At 45.8% G+C, this 23,753-nt stretch overlaps 1 pseudogene; it reads left to right on the forward strand.

Moving 5' to 3' along the window:
- Positions 1–11,914: 11,914 nt before the first annotated feature.
- LOC106725162 lies at positions 11,915–14,742 on the forward strand (annotated as a pseudogene).
- The last annotated feature ends 9,011 nt before the right edge of the window (positions 14,743–23,753 follow it).

The following is a 23,753-nucleotide window of genomic DNA, read 5'->3' on the forward strand; positions in this document are numbered from 1 at the left end:
ACATTACCATTCATCTCAAGAAGTGTTGCCCTATCAAAAACACCATATAAGAGGAGCTCAAGAAAAGTTAATTGAATGATTGAATACTCTTGCAGGACTCATAAAACGAGCATCAGTTGCTGCAAACAAATATAGGTGCTAAGTACTCAGAGTTAATAAAGTAAAAGTTGAGCATTTGTTACAGTTATACTGTAAAAAAGGAAGCGTTTCTTGATATAATATCATTAGAGATGAAGTGTAAACAATAGCCCCTACTACTTAAAACATACACACACACACAACCTGGGACAACAGGACTGAAACAAAGTGCAAAATTATATTAACATAAAAAAATCAGAGAAAAGGGAGAAGATATGAATACATGGGAAAGCTGGACTTGAGGGCTGGATGCAGAATAAAAGAAGGGGAAGAGAAAAAAACTAAGCAAATTAAGCGTTCTTTTTTAAATATTATTTTTATTCCACCTAGAATCTCGGTCCTAGATCCAAAAGGAATTTGAAATGACTTGCAAAAATATATAAGTAAAACTTCATGCCCATTAGGATGGCTACTATTCAAAAGAAAATAAGTGTTGGTGAGAATGTGGAGAAATTGGAATTCTTGTGCACTCTTATTGGGACTGTGAACTGTCACTTTAAATTCATTAGAAAATGACTTTACAAGGCAAGGGACCACCCTCAGCCCCCAAGGCCAGAACAATAACATGAGTCAGTGGGAAAGTTATGCAAATAAAGTCAAGCCAATAAAATAAAATAAAGTCAAGCCATAAGAATATACTTAATAGGGGAAGAAATAGAACATGGTTGGGGACCAGCTATAATTTTAAGAAATATTAATCATGCTCTGTTTACCGTGATTATTTTGTTTGGATTAAAGAAGGCACATTCTAATCTGGCTGGGAGTTGCACATGGGACTTAGGGAGCTCACCTGGAAATGCGGCCCATCCTCCCCATCTGGGAGCTGCCTATTATCATGGAAAGATTAACAACCTTGTTGCAGAAACCGGAGGCACCAGCCCTTTAAAGACCCAAACCCTTTGCATACTGCCAGCCCTTTGAAGACGCCAGTCTTTGCACACCCACAGGCCTTTGCAAATCTCCAACCCCCATTACCTGTAAACTGCCCATTTGGCATACCCTTTTGCTGACTTCCCCATGTAATCTTTGTCCTTCTACCCAATATAAGCAGCTGGCTTATGGTGGGATGCAGAGCAGATTTTTGTGGATGACCTGCTGCTCTCTCATACTGCCAGCAGTATTGGAATAAATGCTAATATATGATTCAACCCTGTCTCTGCTTAATTGGCTCAAGTAGTGACAGGCAGCACAGACCCACTGATTGTCCTCCGGTTACATATTCAGTACTAAAGAAGAGTTGCATATGTGATTCCGAGTTGCCTACTGGCCAAAGCAACTAAGGAAACATGATTAGTTACAAGTAATAATAGCTATAAGAAATACATACTCTTGTGCAGCAGAGAGATCTGAGTGAAATTTCCTCCTCAGAGGTCCTCATAAAGGACACAACACACTAAGCAATATGGCAGACTTTGCTGTCATGAAAAACTGTCTATAATAATAAAAGCATAATATGCTAATTAGATCAGACAGCCTAACGACCTTCCGGACATCCTTCCAGACAACCTTCCGGATGAAGCCACGGCGGCATTGGGGTGGGGGTGGGGGTGGGGCGAGGCAGAGGTGGTTAGGGGTGATCAGGGAGGCAAACAAGCGGTTAGGAGCCAGTGGTCCCAGATTATGAGAAGTATGTCCAACTGCAAGTTTAGGCCCAATCTGTGGGGATCTCTGTAGGATTGGGCCCAAACTGGCAATCAGACATCCCCTGAAGGGTCCCAGATTGTGAAACGGTACAGGCCAGGCTAAGGGATGCCCCCGCCACCCCTCCCCATGCCTGAATTTTGTGCACCAGGCCTCTAGTATATTATAAGGTTATTTTTATAGCATCTATTTTTGTAAGCAGAGTACAACACATCAAAGCAGACTTTACTGAAAATGAATACTATAGGACAGTGGTCGGCAAACCGCGGCTCGTGAGCCACATGCGGCTTTTTGGCCCCTTGAGTGTGGCTCTTCCACAAAATACCACGTACAGGCATGCACGTACAGTGCAATTGAAACTTTGTGGCCCATGCGCAGAGGTCGGATTTCAGCCTGGGCGAGTCTATTTTGAAGAAGTGGCATTAGAAGAAGTGGGGGGTGTCGGTCGGTCCGGAGACACGACGCAGGCAGGCCGCGGGATACGCAGCGCAGGGGAGGTACATTGTTTTGAGGTACATTCGCTGAGGTCGACCCCTTCCAACTCTCCCATCCACACTCATCTTGTATACTTGTTTCACATAGATGAGTGTGGATGGGAGAGTTGGAAGGGGTCGACCTCAGCGAATGTACCTCAAAACAATGTACCTCCCCTGCGCTGCGTATCCCGCGGCCTGCCTGCGTCGTGTCTCCGGACCGACCGACACCCCTAGTTTAAGTTTAAAAAATCTGGCTCTCAAAAGAAATTTCAATCGTTGTACTGTTGATATTTGGCTCTGTTGACTAATGAGTTTGCCGACCACTGCTATAGGACATTAATCAATATAAGCAAACATTCAGACACAAGAATGACTCTTTGTACATCTGAAACAAAGAAGAAATAAAGCTGGTGGTGGGAAGGTTGGGATGGTGCTGGGTGATAGCAGACTTTAAAGGCAGATGCAGGCATTAAATAGAGAGGCACTTTGACCCCAAAAGTTATAAGATAAAAGCTGCATTTAACAACAAATAGTCGACAATGTTATCAGGATGAGTTGGAGCAAATTTGTCCAAGACCCTCTCTCACTACCCACGCATATGCAACCTTGGAAAGAAACATCTGTTTTAGACAACTGACCAATGTGTGGGTCAGCCTAAAGGCCAAGGGTATTCTCGGATCCAGTATCGCAGGGCAAACCAGAGAGGTTCAATCTTTGTGGACAGTTCTGTCGATTGCAATAGGAAAAGGGTTATATTTTTCCTATAACTGTTATTTCAGCAAAAAGCATGGTTTATTAGATTTATCCCAGCGACCTCAAAGATCATTAACACACAATGTGAGGTGGCATTTAAACTTCTCAAAACCTTCCATTTTTTCCTCACTGTGTATCTACAGTAATGGTTAGGCTGAGCTTTCTTTTTTCAACACATACTTTAGTGTAAATCCAAGACTATTAGTTTTCCCCTCAGTACAACAGCACTGCTGCCTGGGCGAGAATACACCCATCACAGCACATCCACCATGAGCCAGGTACCGGAGGGAAAGGTTCTCCCTAAGCCCTTGACAGTGAGCTGAGAGGCTGTAAATTACACCGGGTCTGCTCTTCCCAGCGGAGCAACAAGGAGAGCCATGAGCACAGCCCACCTTCAGTCTTCTCTTCTCACTGCACAGGTCACTTCTGATAATATTCTGACCACATATTTTATTTTTCTCTAATTTAAACCCACATCAGACTATATTCTTTCTGGACTCCAATAACCAGAGGCACCTGAGAATATTCCTTATGTACTAGTATAAGGACAATTAGCTAAATTTTTAAATATACATATTTTGTAATGTTTTGTCTTGTTAGAAAAGGGATACCATTTAATTGCAAAAGAATTTTAGAGAAAACGATATTTTTAAATATGAAAAATTAATTGAAAGCATTGTATACATTAAGTGGGTAAATTATAGGGTATGTATATTATATCTCAATAAAGCGGCTATTTCAAAATTAATTGAGCCCTGGCCGACATCGTTCAGTGGTTAGAGTGTCGGCCCTTAAACCAAAGCGTCTTGGGTTTGATTCTCGTCAAGGGTCGTATCTGGGTGGCAGGTTCCCTGCCCTGGTTGGGTGTCATAGTAATAGTGATAATGATAGGCAATAAGTAGAGAGTGTCACAATGTTATAGCAATAGAAAATAATTAGAGTGCTATAGGAAATGTAGAAAAATTTCCTCGCGAGACTTCGGTCGCCCTCCTCCCACTGACTCAACCCAACCAGATGGCCAGCCACCCAAAGTCAGCGGGAGGAGGGCGACTGGAGTCTTACAATCGGAGGTTCGGCCATTCTTCTGCCATCCAGCGTGGAGCAAGGCATTGTGGAGAGTGGACCAAGAGGATGATCGATGTCTAAAGGCGGAGACCCGTTTTTAAGCCAATTCTGACCCAGGGCAGTCCAGGTGGCTATCAGTAACATATGTCATCACACAAGTGTTAATCAGAGTACAAGCTGATTTTCTACATTTCCTATAACACTCTTTAATTATTTTATATTGCTATAACATTGTAACACTCTCTACTTATTTCCTATCATTATCACTATTGCTATGACATTGGGGCAGATGCAGGAGGCAACCAATTACTGTGGCTCTCTCACATGGATGTTTCTCTCTCTCTCTCTCTCTCCTCTCTCTCTCTCTCTCTCTTCCCTTCCCCTTCCACTCTCTCTAAAATCAGTGGAAAATTATCCTCCAGTTAGATTAACAACAACAAAAAATTTTAATTGAAAGCCCATTATCTTAGTAGATGAAGTTTGAAACTGCAGCTAAAGATAAGTAGGCTGAACCTTCCACAGATAGGTATGTCATAAACTAAGAATTATAATCCCCCCAAATCCAAATGTTTTGAAAATTTTATTCATCAGAAATGATACCCCACAGTGCCCAGACTGCATGTGGGAAACCTAGCTGCTCAATGCAGCCCATGCTGTCATTGCAAGAAAAAAGATCAGAACGCTGCCTCGGTGTGACTGCACAGATACACCTTCTGCGAGTCACACGCAGGGTTGGTTTTCTTGACGTTCCTCGCTCCAGTCTGCCGCGTGGTCTAAGTTGTAAGGAATGTGTGCTTTAGCATTTACAACCGCTTATTGCATTTTGAATGAAAAGTGTGCACGGGCACTTTCATTTTGATGAGTTGGCACTCATGCCAAAGAGGCTGCCCAAGGAGACTTAACCTACCACCAGTATGCACTCAATTGCCTAAGGCAAAACGTGGAGTTTATCCCTACCCTCTCTCACACACTCCACATCCACTCCACAGAGCTCTGCTGATTCTCCTTCCTAAATATCACTCCAGCTTCTACCCTCTCCTTAAATCCCGTTGTCTAACCTTTGTTCGGGCCTTGGGGCTAGTACAGCTAGTCTGCAGGCTCCAATGGGCCCTTAACACCACCACCAGAGGGCTCCTTCTAAACTACAAGACTCATCCTGTCTCTCCCTGAATAACACCCTGCAATTCAAATAAACAAACAAACAACAACAAAACACTCCTCAAGCCCAGGATGAAGCAAAGTCCCCCCTGATCTAGTTAGATTTAGTTACCTCTACAGTATCCTCTGCTGACTTCTCCCTACTTCTCACCCACCCAACTTCTTCCCAGTCACACAGTCCCATCCATACAAGGTAAGGATGTTCTTTCACGCCTCCATGCTTTTCCAAACAAACACTGTGTTCCTTAACCTCTGATGCTCTCACTTCTTCTCCTGGTGAAATCACCTCATTTCCGGTAGAAGCCCTTTCTGAGCCACAGCAGGACATGCTGATGCCCTCCTCCATTCCTCCCCTAACCTTATATGTGTTTTCAAGTCTGCCTTGCAGAAGGGGATTCTGATGTCAGAATTCAAGGAATTTTAGGAAGATAGTGAGTAGACTTCCAGGGATCTGTAAACATGGCAGATGTCATCAGGTTCTCAAGAGGAACTTTCTGTACTAAATTGTGAACTTTTTGAATGCAAGCGCATTAATTTTTGCTTCCCTGTTTATAGTTTACAGTTTTTAGGGCTTGTGAATACAAAAACATTAGCTAATGGATAAATAAATGAGTGAATGAAAGAACTCATTTTTTAAAAAGACCGGCTGGCATGGCTCACTGGTTGAGCGTCGACTTATGAACCAAGAGGTCACGTTTCCATTCCCAGTCAGGGTACATGCCTGAGTTGCTGGCTTGATCCCCAGTGTGGGGCGTGCAGGAGGCAGTCAATCAATGATTCTCTTCCATCACTGATGTTTCTATCTCTCTCTCCTTCTCCCTTCCTCTCTGAAATCAATAAATTTAAATAAAAAATTTTTTACAAAATGTATTGCTATGGGCAAGAACCCATGTCAGATATGGCTATTATTAAAACAGACCTGGTTCCTGTTTTCATTGCGGAAATAATCTGGCAGGGAAGAAAGACATTAAACAATTAATCATTCAATTACTATTTAATTGCAATTGTGAGAAGGCCTATAAAGGAGAAGTGTAGGCCTTTAGGAGAGGGCATGACTGGGGGCTTTGATCCAATGTGGGGTCTCAGGTCAGAGAATAATTCTTTGAGGATGTAATGTTCATAGAGTAAATGAATAATAGCCAAGAAATATTACAAAAAAATAACTATAGATACTACTCATTAATATATTACAAGATGGCATAATTTATATATAAAGAATAAAATCCTAATTTAAAATTTCACTTTTAATGATGAAAAAGACCATTAGTCAAAGTAGGGTTAGTATTATTCCTAGATGAGATCACCTAGCTTGGACATTTCATCAGGAAGTGCCGTGAAAGAGTATAATGCCTGAAATTTCATGAAACTCCTTTTTTTTATCTGCCAAGATCAAGCCCTCTGTTTAGTATGTTTGCCAACCTACACATAAGAGAACTCAATGTTCCCAGAATTAATTCTGAAGCTAGCCTCAATCCTTTGATCCCATCCTCCTGCCATTCCATTTCCACCTCTTGGCTTCTTCAGCACCTTCTGGCTGCACTGTCTCACTTGGCTCTCAATTCACCTGCTGTGTTTCCCAGACTTATGTGGGCATTTCTCATCCTGGCCCTGTGACTCCTGGGATGGGCAGATTTGTACCAGGGGCCCTGGCATGGCCCTGAGACATGCCACCTCCTAACAGACTCCTCCTGGCACCCATGACTGCACTTGGGCTCTGCACATTCTCACTCTTCCAAGTTCATCTGGGAAAGCCAGAATCTACAATGTGTGGTTTTAATATTTGAAATGGAACTGAAATGTAAGGGCTTCTGCATTTCTGTATTGCACATATGGGACTATGGGGACCTCATTTTAATGATCACTACTTTCTGTTCCTTATCCATAGGCTACAGAGACCCATATCCCCATCTTGGATTTTGATTAAATATTTATGCAGAGTAGAAACTTGGGCCTATCGGACGCACACAGAAACTTTTACTTAAAGTAGGTTGCCAGTTGTGATTCATGTGTATGAACTGAACTGTGTAGAAGCTCTAAACCTCAATGTGACTGCCTTTGGAATTGAGCCTTTAAGGAAAATTAGTTAAGATTAGATGAGGTCATAAGAGATGTCTTAGTCCATTTTGGTTTCTGTAACAAAATACAGGATGGCTTATTCACAGCAAAGTTATTTCCCACAGCTCTGGAGGCTGGGAAGTCCAAGACCAAGTCACTGGCAGATTCAGTGTCTGGTGAGGATGCCCTTCCTGGTTCTTCTCACTATAACCTCTCACTGCACAAGGGGCAAAGGAGCTCTCCGGGGTCTCTTTTATAAGAGCACTAATCCCATTCATAAGGGCTCTGCCCTCGGGCCCTAGTTACCTCCCCAAAGCCTCACTGCCTAATCCCATCACACTGGGGATTGGGATTTCAGCAGATGAATTGTGGGGAGACCCAAACGTTCAGTCTACAGTAAGGGTGAGGCCCTGATCCCATAGGACAGGTGTCATTATAAGGAGAGGAAGAGATCAGAGAGCTCCTTCTTTTTCTCTCTCCCTCTGTGTGCACACAGAGGAAAGGCCATGTGAGGACACAGCGAGAAGGCAGCCATCGTCAAGCCAGAAGGAAAGATTGCCCCAGATACAAACCATGACAACGTCTTGACCTTGGACTTCTAGGCCTCCAGAACTCTGAGAAAGTAAATACCTGTTATTTAGGCCACCCAGTCTGTGGGATTTTGTTATGGCAGCCCCAGCAGGCTAATACATTGCGACTGTTTGCTTTCTTCTCTACAACCAAGCTGCAAAGCGCTGCTGGATAATGCACGCGTGGAAAAGTTTAAACATGATAAAATTTTATTGTAAATTAAGGGGAACTAATACATCTTTGGGGACCAAGAGGGTGGGCAGGCTCTAGAAGCACTGTCACCAGACTTTTGTTAATCCTCCATATATCTTCTTGGTTTAGGTAAAGGAAGTGGCAGAACCATTAAGTTATCCAACCTAAACTTCTAACTTTTCACGGGCTTGGATTGGGCCCTCCTCCCAGTAAATTCTATTGGGGTTTCATGCCCTCTATCCAATCCAGTTACCATTCTGAGTGCTCTCTCGCTAGGCCCTGCCCCTCTATTTCCTCACTCTGACTCCCATTACCGCATGTCCAAAAGTTTCATTACATCATCTAGTTCTTACTCAGCATGCACCTAGCGGAGGAATTTCCTTCCACCCAGCACCCTTACCTGGCTTTTGGCATTTCTAAGGAGGTTTCCTGTCCCGTCCTGAGAGTATGTTAATGGGTCTATTTAGCAGTAAGCTAGATGGAAATTCTGTTCTGTTATTTGTACCTGCTTCCCAGTTTATGGAAGTTATTTCTTTTTTGCTTTCTTCCTTATATTAATAACTCTAACTGCCCACGCTGATACTTTGACTTAATATGCATGACAGTCGTGAAAAAGAAGACATAATTTTATGCACAAGGAAAGTGAGGCCTATTGAGATTAAGGTAACTTTCTCACAGACACAGAGCTAATAAGTGGTGGGTGAACTGTGACCAGAGGCTTCAGTTCTTGCCCTGGCTGCTAGAGCTATGCTCTTCCCACCTCACAAATGAACAATGATGTTAGAAAGTTTTTCTTCATTGCCACATAAGCTAATGTTTCAAATGCATTCAGCTTTCATAGGAAAGACAAAAATAAAGATGTGAAATGGAACAAAAATGTAAAAGTAGTATGTGATTCGCTGTGAAATGGATGTTTTAAGAGAGCTGACTATAAAGTTTTATGAAGGACTTAGATCTCTCAGGTCCAGGGAGATAGGAATTGAGGAACACCATGCTTGTTTCTGTGCACAAGGAAAATGTCTGCTGCCTAAATCACACCCCAATAATCAAAGGTTTTCGAGATACATGGCTGACACACACTGTATCCTCATCCCAGGGGAGTTTCCAGAAGTTGATTGTCCAGATTTATAGAACACAACTTCCGAGTGGTCACTGCAGCAACCGTGACATTCTCCTGCTCCTTCTGGCTGAACCAGTGACAAGTCACATCACGAATCCTGGAGTTTATTAAGTGTCATCGTCTCCTGTTGGAAAGCTCTCTGAGGGTTTGGTGCTGTTCTCTTGGGATGATTATTTGAGATTTATGTACTGAAACACCAAACTGCATTTTTAATCTGTCATCAAAGCAGATTATCAGAACCAGAAATGACAAGACTTAGCACATGCTTTTTCAGGCCAAAGACTAACAGCAAAACTGCAACATATGTCACCACATTCAAAGTAAACATGATGTATTAATAAGTGAGTTTTCCACTCTCATGAATAATTATAGACTCCCTCTTACTAAAAACAAATTACTTTTATTTCCCTTAAGAAGATTATGATTAATTGTACAAAATTACATTTGTCTTTAATTGAATAGATTTCCTTCTTTCCTCTGGATTAATGGTGTAATTAACCCAGACAATAATATATATTATTAAATAGCTTGGGAAATCTTCCTCTTCAGGACAAAAGCTGGATTGGTAATAGCTACCATGCAAATACACACTATGGTCGCCAAGTTTCATTCTTTGTTAAAATTGCTAATGGCAAATTGTCTTCCAGTGGTAAGTCTGTTTGGACTGTTATAAAACTAGAGGCCCGGTGCACGAAATTCGTGCACTGGGGGGGAGGTGTCTCTCAGCCCAGACTTCACCCTCTCCAATCCAGGACCCCTTGGGGGATGTCCGACTGCCGGACATCCCTCTCACAATCCAGGACTGCTGGCTCCCAACTGCTCACCTGCCTGCCTGCCTGATTGCCCCTAACCACTCCCCTGCCAGCCTGATCACCCATTAACCACTCCCCTGCCAGCCTGATTGAAACCTAACTGCTCCCCTGCCAGCCTGTTCGTCCCCAACTGCCCCCCCCCTGCCAGGCTGGTTGTCCCCAACTGCCCTCCCCTGCCAGCCTGGTCGCCCCTAACTGCCCTTCCCTGCCGGCTATCTTGTGGTGGCCATCTTGTGCCCACATGGGGGCAGCCATCTTGTGCGAGGGTGTGACAGTCAATTTGCATACTACCTTTTTATTATATAGGATACCACAGACTGGGTATCTTATAAACAAACAAAAAGATGTATTTCTCACAGTTTTGGAGGCAGGAAGTTTAAGAACAAGGGGCCAGGAACTTGATCTTGAAAGTTGGGTGAGGGCCCTCTTTTCAAGCAATTTTTGCTGTGGTGCAAAAGCCATGAGAGCCCTAGCCCATTTGGTTCAGTGGATAGAACATTGGCCTGTGGATCAAAGGGTCCCAGGTTCCATTCAAGGCAAGGGCACGTACCTTGGTTGCAGGCTCCTCCCCGGTCTGGGGCCTGGTCAGGGCTCATGCAAGAGGCAACCAATCAATGTGTTTCTCTCACATTGATGTTTCTTTCTGTCTTTCCCTCTCTTTTCTACTCTCCCTAAAAATCAATGGAAAAATATCCTCGGGTGAGGATAAATAAATAAATAAATAAATAAATGCCACGAGAGCTCTGTGGCATGTCTTTTATAAAAACATTAATCCTATTCATGAGGGGTGGAATCTCATGAGCTAGGTAGGTATGGCACAAAGGCCTAACCTGCTCATACCATCATATCAGGCATTACAAATTCAATATATAAATTGGGGCTATGGAGGAGAATGCAAATACTCAGACCATATAAAAGTTTTAATATCACTTTAATAGAAACATACTGATATTACCCAAATCTCACCTAAAAGGGCACTGGACATAAAAATTTTCTTAGAAAAACATGAAAGAAAAGTCAAGAGAAGTTGTCATCTTTGATTGCTGGTATGAGAATGGCTTGAAAAGTGGACCCTGGAAGAGGCCTTAACCTCCTCTCCTGAGCAAAATGTGCTCACACTGTGCCTGTCCTGCAAAATGTTGGATGAGGATACTTATGGAGAGTGGTGCCAGGAGCACCAGGAGATCAGCATTCTTCTTCAGAACTAGGACACACCCTGCATAAGGTGTACAAGAAGATAGAGCAGAACCTCCAGGAGTTGGGAGACATAGTCATTAAACAGAGGCTCTGGGATGGCGACCTTGACACCATCCAGTGTTTCAAGGAAGAAAATATCAAAGTGTACTTACAGGGGTCAAACCAGACAGCAGAGAATATTTGCTCTGCTTGCCAGCTACTGTCCGAGGACATTCTCACTCTGGAGGAGAAGGAAATAGTGCGGACACTGGAGGCCAACTGGCAGAGCAACAAAACCTGCCACAGGTCAACATGGTTGTGGTCATTAACAGAGAGTTTCTGGACAAGCTGCTGCTGTTCCAGAGCAAGGAGCCCCAGGCACTGGTCCAAAATGTGAATGTGGATGAGCAAGAGTCCTGGCAGGAGCCAGGGGAGAAGACAGACATCCTGTAGGCCAGGCGCATCTCTCTGACGTGGTAATCACTAGGAATCCAGCTGAGCAGCAAGTGGTTGGTGCACCAGAACAAGGATTCCAACACCCACAGGACAGCCCTGAGGTATGGTGGGGCAGGTCTTCATGGAACTGGCAAGGTCAGGTGTGTGAGAAACCCAAAATCAGATGCACCTCTTTATGGGGCAACCACAATGGGAAGGCAAAAAATATTCCCCAGTGGCAACGTTCTGTAAGGCGGCTGTAAAACTCAAACACAGACACCTGACACAGAATACTCATCTAAGCCAGTTCTCACACACAGATCATGAGGAACTGTGGCAAAGTCCATCTGAAGAGGACCAGAGTAGACAGTCCGCTGAACAGACTGGTGATCCTGACCTTCATGTCCCCGGTGCTGATCTCTATGGCATTCACCTTGGGCTTTTGGGACAAGGAAATAAAATGCAAAGCCATGCAACCACCATCCTGTGTCTGTGAAGCACATGTACAGTGTGACCACCAAATCTTCAGGGGCTTCCCCATCCTGCAAAGCATCATAGTGCCCATGGCCATGTTCATCATAGATGAATTTATCTATCTGGAGAATAGCATCTTCATCAACTCGGACATGCAGATAAACCATGAGAGCTAGGACTTGCCTGCCAAATCCCACAGCACCAGCATCAATGACAAGGTGGGCCAGGTAGGGTACATCTTCTCAGAGAAGACAGGCACGCTCACACAGCACATCATGGCCTTCAAGAAGCGCTGCATCAATGCCACTGTCTACTGTCCAGATGAGGAGGAGGCCCTATGTTAAGGAGAACACCTACCTCTGGAACAAATGTGCTGATGGGACCTGCTCTTCCAAAATGCTAAGCTCCTGAGTGATGTGCACAGCAACAAGGACAGGATGGTGCAAGAGTTCAGGCAGCTGCTGGCCATCTGCCACACAAAGATGGTGCCTGAGGAAGACAACCAGCTGTAGTACTAGGCAGCTTCCTCTGATAAGCCGGTCTGGTAACAGCGTCAGTATTTTGGCTATGTGCTCTTGGTACACATATAGTACAGGATCAACCATGATGGAGCCGGGGGAGGAATGGGAGTTACAGGTCTTGGCCATGATGGCTTCAACAGCATCCGAAAGCAGATATCAGTGCTAATCTAAAACCCCGACAGCTACATCTACCTCTACACCAAAGGCCCAGATTCTGTCTGTCATATTTGATTGTTATTGTGAGACAGACTTGACAAAGTGGACGACAAGAGGCCTTAATTCCTTTGAAAAGGAAACTGTGAGCAGGCTGTGCCAGGCCTGCAAAAAAGTAGACAAGGATACCCATCAGGAGTGGTGTGCAGAACCAGGAGGCCAGCATCCTTCTTCAGAACCAGGGTCACGTCATGCACAAGATGTATGAGGAGATAGAGCAGAATCTCCAGTGGCAGAGAGCCACTAAACACAGGCTCTAGGACAGTGTCCTTGAAACCATCTAGTGTCTCAAACAAGGAAACATCAAAATGTGGGTACTCACAGGGGACAAGCCAGAGACAGCAAAAAATATCCGCTTTGCCTGACAGCTGCTGTCCGAGATAATGCTCATTCTGGAGAAGAAGGAAATAGTTCGGGCCCTGGCGGCCTACTGGGAGAGCAACAAAACCTGACAAAGGTAAAGACAGCTGTGGTCATTAACAGAGAGTTCCCGGACAAGCTGCTGCTGTTCCAGAGCAAGGAGCCCCGGTAGCCGGTCCAAAATGTGAATGTAGATGAGCAAGAGTCCTGGCAGGATCTGGGTGAACAGAGGACAGATGCCCTGCAGGACAGGCACATGTCTCTGATGTGGCAGTCCCTTGGGGATCCAGGTGAAAAGCATGGAGTTGTTGCTGTAGAACACGGACTCCATCACACCCACGAGACAGCTCCAAGGTGCAACAGGAGAGGACCTTTGTGGAACTGACAAGGACAGGTTTGTGAGGAACCCAAAAGTTGGACACACCACTTTATAGGGCACCTGAGGTGGGAGGGTAGAAGTATTCCCCAGATAGTGGCAACATGCTCCTACATAGCTGTAGGATCCAAAACATAGTCACCTGCTACAGAATAATCATTAAAGCCAGTTTTGACACAAAGATCATGAGGAGCTGTGACAAGTTCCATTGATGAGACCAAAGGTAAACAGTCTCATGGACAGGCTGGTGATTCTGACCTTCATGTCTCTGGTGTGGATCTCTATGGTCTTGAACTTGGGCTTCAGTGACAAAATTCAAGGTCGTGGAGCAACACGAAGTTCTGAGAAACACACATACATTGTGACCACTGAGTCATTCTTCATTTCTGGGGCTTTCCCAATCTGCACAGCGTCATGGTGCTCATGGCCATATTTATCATTGATGAATTCTATCTATCTGGGGAATAGTATCCTCATCAACTTGGACATGCAGAAGGACGACCTGCCCCAGGACATGCTTGCCAAAGCCTGCAGCATGAGCCTCAATGAATAGCTGAACCAGGTGGGTTATATCTTCTAGGATAAGACTGGCATGTTCATCATGACTTCAAGAAGTACTGTCATCAATGGCACTGTCTACCGCCCAAATGAGGAGGAGGCCCTATGGTAAGGAGACTTCTACATCTGGAACAAATTTGCTGATTTGAAGCTACTCTTCCAAAAAAGTGTGGCTCCTGAGCGATGTGCGAGCAATAAGGAAAGATGTTGCCAAACTTTTGGCACCTGCTGACCATCTGCCACATGGTGATGGTGCAGGAGAAGGGCAACCAGCTACTTTACCAGGCAGCTTTTCCTGATGAGAAGTTACTGATCACACAGGCCCCAGCATTACAGCCACGTTCTCGTGGCATGCACGCAGGACAGTATCAGGTGAGGCAGCTCGGGTAGGAGAGGGTGTACCCGGTCCTGGTAACGATGGCTTCAACAGCTTTGAGAGTGAGAGTCAGTGCTGGTCTGAAACCCTGACAGCTACATCTACCTCTACACCAAAGGCACAGACACTGCCTTTGTCACCTTTGATTGCTTTTGTGAGAAAGGCTTGACAGAGTGGACCATGGAAGAGGCCTTAACCTCCTTTGAGAAGCAAACTCAGAGCATGCTGTGCCAGGCCTGCAAAAAAGTGCATGTGGACACAAACCAGAAGTAGCGTAAGTGGTACCAGGAGGCCATCATCCTTCTTCAGAACCAGGGCCACACCCTCCACAAGGTTTAGGAGGAAATCGAGCAGTACCTCCAGCATCTGGGAGCCACAGCCATTAAACACAGGCTCAAGGATGGTGTCTCAAGCAAGAAAATAGCAAAGTGTGGGTACTCACAGGGGACAACACAGAGATAGCAGAAAATATCCGCTTTGCCTGCCAGCTACTATCCAAGGACATTCTCATTCTGGAAAAGAAGGAAATAGTGCGGACACTGGAGGCCAACTGGCAGAGCAACAAAACCTGCCACAGGTCAACATGGTTGTGGTCATTAACAGAGAGTTTCTGGACAAGCTGCTGCTGTTCCAGAGCAAGGAGCCCCAGGCACTGGTCCAAAATGTGAATGTGGATGAGCAAGAGTCCTGGCAGGAGCCAGGGGAGCAGAGGACAGTTGTCCTGCAGGCCAGGTGCATTTCTCTGATATGGCAGTCCTTTGGGATCCAGGTGAAAAGCACGGAATTGGTGCTAGAGAACAATGACTCCAACACCCACGAGACAGCCCCAAGGGACAACAGGAGAGGGCCTTCATGGAACTGGCAAGGTCAGTTGTGTGAGGAACCCAAAAGTCAGATACACTACTTTATGGGGCACCTGGAGCGGTAGAGAAGAGATATCCCTTAACAGTAGCAACATCCTACTACATGGCTGTAGGATATGAAACAGTCACCTGCTACAGAATAATCTGTCAGTTTTAACACAGAAATCTTGAGGAACTCCAGCAAACCCACGAAAAAGAAAGAAGATATCAGACCATCTGCTGAACAGACTGGTGATCCTGACATTCATATCCCTGGTGCGGATCTCTATGGCCTTGACCTTGGGTTCCTGGGACAAGGTATGAAATACAAGGTCATGCAAACACCACTATGTGTCTGTGAAGCACATGTATAGTGTGAACACCAAATCTTTCCTCACATTCTGGGGCTTCCCCATCCTGTACAGGGTTATGGTGTCCATTGGCATGTTCAATATAGACAAATTCATCTATTTGGGGAATAGCATCTTCATCAACTTGGACATGTGGATAAACTACGAATCCCAGGAGATGGCTGCCAACCCCCACAGCACTAGCATCAATGACCGGCTGGGCCAGGTGAAGTACATCTTCTCAGACAAGACAGGCACACTCACCCCAGCACATCATGACTTAAAGAAGTGCTGCATCAATGCCACTGTCTACTGCCCAGATGAAGACGAAGCTCTATTTTAAGAAGAACGCCTACATCTGGAACAAATGTGCTGATGGGAAGATGCTCTTCCAAAGCACCAGGCTCCTGAGCAATGTGCGCTGCAAAAAGGACAGGATGGTGGGGGAGTACTGGCACCTGCTGGCCATCTGCCATACAAAGATGGTGCAGGAGAAAGACAACCAGCGGTAGTACTGGGAAGCTTCCCCTGATGAGCTGGTGCTGGTAACAGAGATCCCAAAATTTCGGCTACGTGCTCCTGGCACACACGTAAAACAGCATCACAGTGATAAAGCTGAATGAGGAACAGGTGTACCAGGTCCTGGCCATGATGGACTTCAACATCATCTGAAATCAGATGCCCAGGACAGTCAGAAAATCTGACAGATCCAGCTACCTCTTCACCAAAGGCACTCGCTCTCTCTTATCTCTGATCACTCGTGTGAGAAAGGCTTGATAGAGTGAACACAAAGAGGCCTTAACTTTGTTTACAGAGCAGACCTTGCTTACATTATGCCAGGCCTGCAAAAAGGTGGATGAGGAAATGTAGGAGAAGTGACACTAGTGATAATTAGGAGTCCAGCATCCATTTTCAACACCAGGGCCACTCCCTGCACCGGGTGTATGAGGTGATAGAGCAGAACCTCCAGTGGCTGGGAGCCAGAGCCATCAAATAAAGGCTCCAAAATGGTGTCCACGAAACCACCCTGTCTCAAGCAAGGGGACATCAAAATATGGGTACTCACAGGAGACAAGCCAGAGACAGCAGAGAATATCCACTTTGCCTGCCAGCTACTGTCTGAGATAATGCTCATTCTGGAGGAGAAGGAAATAGTGTGGATCCTGGTGGCCTACTGGCAGAGCAACAAAACCTACCAAGATGGCTGTGGTCATTAACAGAGAGTTTCTGGACAGGCTGCCACTGTCCCTGCACAAGGAGCCCTGGTAGCCAGTCCAAAATGTGAATGTGGATGAATGAGAGTCCTGGTAGGAGCCAGGTAATCAGAGGACAGATATCCTGCAGGACAGGCGCATCTCTCTGTTGTGGCAGTCCCTTGGGATCCAGGTGAAAAGCATGGAGTTGTTGCTGTAGAACACGGACTCCATCACACCCACGAGACAGCCCCAAGGTGCAACAGGAGAGGGCCTTTGTGGAACTGACAAGGTCAGGGGTGTGAGGAACCCAAGAGTGGGATATACCATTTTATACACCTGAAGTGGTAGGGAAGAAATACTCTCCAGACAATGGCAACACCCTCCTGCGTGCCTATAGGTTCCAAAACATAGGTATCTGCTATAGAATAATCATCTAAACCAGTTTTGACACAATATCATGAGGAACTGTGGTGAGGTCCATCTTAAGAGAACCACGGTAGACAGTCTAATGAACAGGTTGGTGATCCTGACATTCATGTCCCTGGCACTGATCTCTATGGCCTTGACCATGAGTTTCTGGGACAAGGTGACAAAATTCAAAGTCATGTAAACACCACCGTGTGTCTGTGAAGCACATGTACAGTGTGACCATGGACTTGTTCCTCTTCTGGGGCTTCCCCAACTTGCACAGCATCATACTTCTGAAGGCCATGTTCATCATAGATGAATTCTATCTATCTGAGAAATAGCATCTTCATCAACTCGGACATGCAGATGGACTACCTGCCCCCAGACATACCTGCCAAAGCCTGTAGCATGAGCTTCAACGGACAGCTGAGCCACTTGGGTACATCTTCTTGGGCAAGACTGGCATGCTCACACAGCACATCATGACTTCAAGAAGTACTGCATCAATGGCACTGTCTACCGTCCAAATGAGGAGGAAGCCCTATGTTAACGATACCTCTACATCTGGAACAAATTTGCTGACTTGAAGCTGCTCTTCTAAAACGTGTGGCTCCTGAACGATATGCTAGCAACAACGGCAGGATGTTGAGGGAATTCTGGCACCTGCTGGCCATCTGCCACATGGTGATGGTGCAGGAGAAGGGCAACCAGCTACTTTATCAGGCAGCTTTTCCTGATGAGAAAGTGCTGATCACACAGGCCCCAGCATTACAGCTACATTCTTGTGGCATGCACGCAGGACAGTATCATGGTGAGGCCGCTCGGGTAGGAGAGGGTGTACCCGGTCCTGGTAACGATGGCTTCAACAGCTTTGAGAGTGAGAGTCAGTGCTGGTCTGAAACCCTGACAGCTACATCTACCTCTACACCAAAGGCACAGACACTGCCTTTGTCACCTTTGATTGCTTTTGTGAGAAAGGCTTGACAGAGTGGACCATGGAAGAGGCCTTAACCTCCTTTGTGGAGCAAACTCAGAGCTTGCTGTGCCAAGCCTGCAAAAAAGTGCAGGAGGACACACACCAGGAGTGGTGCCAGTGGTAACAGGAGGCCAGCATCCTTCTTTAAATCAGGGCCACACCCTGCACAAGTTATAGGAGGAGATATGCTGTGCCAAGCCTGCAAAAAAGTGCATGAGGACACACACCAGGAGTGGTGCCAGTGGTACCAGGAGGCCAGCATCCTTCTTTAGAATCAGGGCCACACCCTGCACAAGTTATAGGAGGAGATGGAGCAGCACCCCCAGCGTCTAGGAGCCACAACCATTAAACACAGGCTCCAGTGCGGCATCCTTGACATCATCCAGTGTTTCCAGGAAGAAAACATCCAAGTGTGGGTACTCACAGGAGACAGCAGAGAATATCTGCTTTGCTTGCCAGGACATGCTCTCTCTGGAGGAGGAGGAGATAGTTTTGCGCTTTGCTTGCCAGCTACTGTCCAAGGACATGCTCTCTCTGGAGGAGGAGGAGATAGTTTTGACACTGGAAGTCTACTGGGAAAGCAAAAAAACCTGCCACAGGTAAAGTTGGCTTTGATCATTAGCAGAGAGTTTCTGAACAAGCTGCTGCTGTCCCTGCACAAGGAGCACCGGGCGTCATCTGATATGTGAATGTGGATGAGCAAGAGCCCTGGCATGAGCCAGTGAGGAGAGGACAGACTTCCTTCAGGCCAGGAACGTCCCTCTGTTGTGGCAGTCCCTGGGGGTCCAGCTGAGGAGCATGTGTTTTGGTGCCATAGAACAAGGACTCCAACACCCACAAGACAGCCCTGAGGTTTGGTGGGAGTGAGCCTTCATTCAATTGGCAAGGTTACATGTGTGAAGAACCCAAAAGTCAGATGTACAACTTTATGTGGCGCCTGAAGTGAGAGAGCCAAAAATACTCCCCCAACAGTGACAACATTCTCCCACGTAGTTTTAGGATCCGGAACCCAGACACCTGCTACAGAATAATCATCTGAGACAGTTTTGACACAAAGACCATGAGGAACTGTGGCAGTGTCTACTGACGAGAACCAACACAGACCGACTACTGAATAGGCTGGTGCCCCTAATCTTCAGGTGCTGATCTCTATGTGGTGCTTGACCTTGGGCTTCTAGGACAAGGTGACAAAATTCAATGCTGTGCAAGCACCACTATGTGTCTGAGAAGCACATTTACAGTGTGACCACCATCTCATCTTCTGGCGCTTACCCTCCTACTCAGCATCATGGTGCCCATAGTCATGGTCATCATAGACAATAAATTCATCTATCTGGGGAATAGCATCTTCATCAACTCGGACATGCAGATAAACCACGAGCCCCAGGAAATGCCTGCCAAACCCCCAGCACCAGCATCAACAACCAGCTGGGCCAGGTGGGGTACATCTTCTCAAAGAAGACAAGCACGCTCACACAGCATGTCATGGCCTTCAAGAAGTGCTGCATCAATGCCACTGTCTACTGCCCAGATGAAGAGGAGGCCCTATGTTAAGGAGAACACCTACCTCTGGAATAATTGTGCTGACGGGAAGTTCCTCTCCCAAATTTGAAGGTTCCTGAGTGATGTGCACAGCAACAAGGACAGGATGGTGCTGGAGTTCTGGAGCCTGCTGGCCACCTGACACACAGTGATGGTGCAGGAGAAAGACAACCAGCTGCAGTACCTGGCAGGTTCCCCTAATAAGGAGGCACTAGTCAAAGAGGCCTTGGAGTATCTGCTATAAGCCTGTGGCATGCACACAGTATAGCATAATAGTGATGGAACTGGGGATGAAGTAGGTGTACCAGGTCCTGGCCATGAGGGCTTCAACAGCATCCTACAGTGGATGCACGAGCTTGTCTGAAACCCCTACAGCTCCATCTACCTCTACGTCAAAGGTGCAGACAATGACTGTAAACTTTGATCACTTTTGTGAGAAAGTCTTGACAGAGTGGACCATAAAGAGGCCTTAACCTCTTTCATGGAGCAGACCCTGCTCACGTTGTGCCTGGCCTGCAAAAAGGTGGATGAGGACATGTATGAGGACTGGCGCCAGGGACAACAGGAGGCCAGCATCCTTTTTCAGAACTGGGGCCATGCTCTGTACCAGGTGTACGAGGAGATAAGCAGAACCTCCAGCTGCTGAGAGCCATAGCTGATAAACTCAGGCTCCACAATGGAGTCCTTGAAACCATCCAGTGTGTCAAGCAAGGGTACTCACAAATTTGGGTACTCACAGGAGATAAGCCAAAGAAGTCAAGAATATTCTCTCTGCCTGACAGCTGCTGTCCAAGGTCATGCCCATTCTGAAGGAGAATGAGATAGTTCAGAACCTGGAGGCCTACTGGGAGAGAAACAAAACCTGGCACGAATTAAGACGTCTGTGGTCATTAATGGAGAGTTTCTGAACAAGTTGCTGCTGTCCCTGAGCAAGGAGCCCCGGGAGAAATCCCTAAGATGTGGCAGGAGCAGGCCTCTATGGCACTGGCCTCAAGATGCCAAGCGATCATCTGCTGCCGGGTGCTGGCTAATCAGAAGACGTTGATTGTGGCGCTGGTGAAGAAATACCAGAACCTGGCAACAGGTCTCCAACGAAGTCAACATGATCGAGACTGCGAACATCATGTAGGGGTGGTGGACCAGGAGGGAATGCAGGTGGCACATGCTAACCCAGTTCTGCTTCCTGAGGCAGCTGCTGCTGGCGCGTGTGTGTTGGTCCTACATGCTAGTCTGCAAGTTCCTATTCTACTTCATCTAGAAGGCGCTGGCAGCATGATGGTTCAGATGTGGTTCACTTTCTATAGTGGCTGCATTTCCCAGCCTCTGTATGAAGGCTGGTTCATGGAACTCTTCAACCTGTTGTACACCATCTTCCCGGGTCTGTACATTGGGCTCTTCGAGCAGGACATGTGCAAAAAGCAGAGCCTGGAGTTGGCTGAGCTGTACATCACTGGCCTCTCCCTTTGATTGGTCACAAAATCTCAGGAGAATATGGCCTTGCCTGCTTCATTTGAAATTTCTTGTGGAGATCCCCAGACTACTGGGTCTTCCACCAAACCATCGCCCATGGCAAAGCAACTTCCCTGGTCAACTTCTTCATGACCCTGTGGATCAGCCTCATTATGATGAAGCTCATCATCATAATGAGGCATTGGATGGTCCTATCTGTGCCATTTTCTTCAGCCTCTGCTTCTACATTGTCATATCTTGGGATAGCAAGAGCTTTTGGCTCTTCATAATCTCCCCCAAAACCTTCCTGTTTATGTACGCTGACTGAAATGTGCTGTCCCAGCCCTCCATCCTGCTAGTGATCCATTAACCCCCTGCCTGTACTGACCTTAGATGTCATTTACCAAGTCCTCAAGAAGGCACACCCCGAGGAAGAAGCAGAGGCCCAATGAGGAAATCACCATGGAGCCCTTGCCCTACCTACACTGGGATTCATGTGCCCGGTGCTCCAGCCAGGCCTTGTCCCACAGGGAAAGGCTACCAGACCTCATCACGCAGGGCACAATTGTGTGGACATGAGCATGGGTCAACAGCAGCACACTGGCTGATCACACGATCCCATCTGGTAAAGAATTGGCCCCAGACATCAATAAGTAACCCTCGTGCCAGAAGAAGATGCTGCCCCTGAAGATGAGGCACCAATCCTGGGCAAAGGTGTCTTCCAAAATGTGCAGCCTGTATCTGCAATGAGCTCCTCCTTGACTGTAGAGGGGCAGTTCTCTTTTACCAAAAGCATAGCTCCCTCCACGAACTAGCAATCTGGGGATCTCCACAAGAAATTTCAAGTGAAGCAGGCAAGGCCATATTCTCCTGAGATTTTGTGACCAACCAAAGAGAGATCACCATCACCCAGAAAAAGCCAGATGCCACTTTCTGAGAGCTAGCCACTGCCTTCAGGTTAGTCATCTTTAAAGAACCAGGCAGCATCCCTGGAGGAGGAGATCCCTTTAGAAAGATGTCGCTGCTATCCTGGAAGAGCTGGCCATACACCTGGCAAAAGGAGTGCCAGCTATGGCCGAGTGGCTCAGTTGGTTAGAGCATCGTCCTGTACACCAAAAGGTTGCAGATGGGTTTGATTCCCAGACAGGGCACATACCTAGGTTGCAGGTTTGATCCCCGGTCAGGGCATGTACAGATGTACAGAGGCAACTAATAGATGTTTCTCTCTCACATCAATGTCTCTCTCTCTCTCTCTCACACACACACACCTCTGTCTTTCTTTCTTCCTTTTCTTTCTTTCTTTCTTTCTTTCTTTCTTTCTTTCTTTCTTTCTTTCTTTCTTTCTCAGTCTCTCTCCCTTCTTCTCTCTCTAAAAAGCAATATAAATATTTCCTAAAAATAAAAAAAGAAGGGAGGGTACCAATTTCTAGGACCCACTCTACTCTGGTGGAAACTCTGCCAACAAATAGGGGAGAATAATCCACAAATAAAGAGCTGATGGAGATGGAGTGCTCACCATGAAGAGGCAGCCATCATCCACGGAGTGGCTGCCAGAGGCCAGTGGGAAACAAGTTCCACATGTTCTGGTGGGGCAGCCACGCAGCATCAGGAGGAACAGTGATTGCCAAGGCTCAGAAAATGTCAACCAGAAGGCAGGAGGCATTCATACAAAGACAAGAGCTTCACATCCTTTTCTTTTTCTAATATACCAAGGCCCACCTGACCCCAGGGGTCCATGAGGCTCAAAAATAAAAAGTAAAATAAAATAAAGTGTTTGAAATGCCAAAATGCTAAAGGAAACCAATTGTTCAATGGTAACCACAATTCATATTATCAAAAGAATCTTTAAACACAGCTTTAGGTGCTACACAACATGATAGTGTGCAATGCGTAACATGAAGCAATTGTACCACAAAAATACTAAAATGATTCTAAAGTGGCAGTATATCCAGACAGCTATAGTGAACCAAGTGCAATATGTAAGGATGGAAAAGGAATAGGAAAGAAATCCAAGTTAATGCCTTGTCTTTGCAAATTGTTTTATATTAAATCATAAAAAAGGAACTACTTGCCTTAAATTTTAATAATATCAAGAGCTTTCTAATAAGGATAACACTTTAGTTCTTGACATTTTTTATGTGTTTTATTTCCTTTCATGCTACCTAGGTAGAAAGCTTATTTACAAACCATATTAAATGGCTAATTTAAATATAAATAATATAAAGTATTCTGAATAGAGCAGAAATATATTACAGTCCATTCCAGGAAAGGCATCCAAACCACCCAAATAACCAAGGCATACAGAATTTGGAGGAAACAGGGGTTTGAAAGAAGGAGAAGAACGAAGGAAAAGGCTACCAACATACTTACTACTTTGTGTTCATTTAGATAAAAGTAGAAGGGCAGGAGACATGTTAAAGGCCAGGCTTTTCTTTGGTTTTCTTGAAAATTAATCTCACATGTAAGTGAAAAAATACAGCCATTCACAAGTTTGGGAATCTAGGGTCAGCTGGAAGTTGGA

This window comes from Myotis brandtii, unplaced genomic scaffold (assembly GCF_000412655.1).
Source record: "Myotis brandtii unplaced genomic scaffold, ASM41265v1 scaffold14, whole genome shotgun sequence".
NCBI lineage: Eukaryota > Metazoa > Chordata > Mammalia > Chiroptera > Vespertilionidae > Myotis > Myotis brandtii.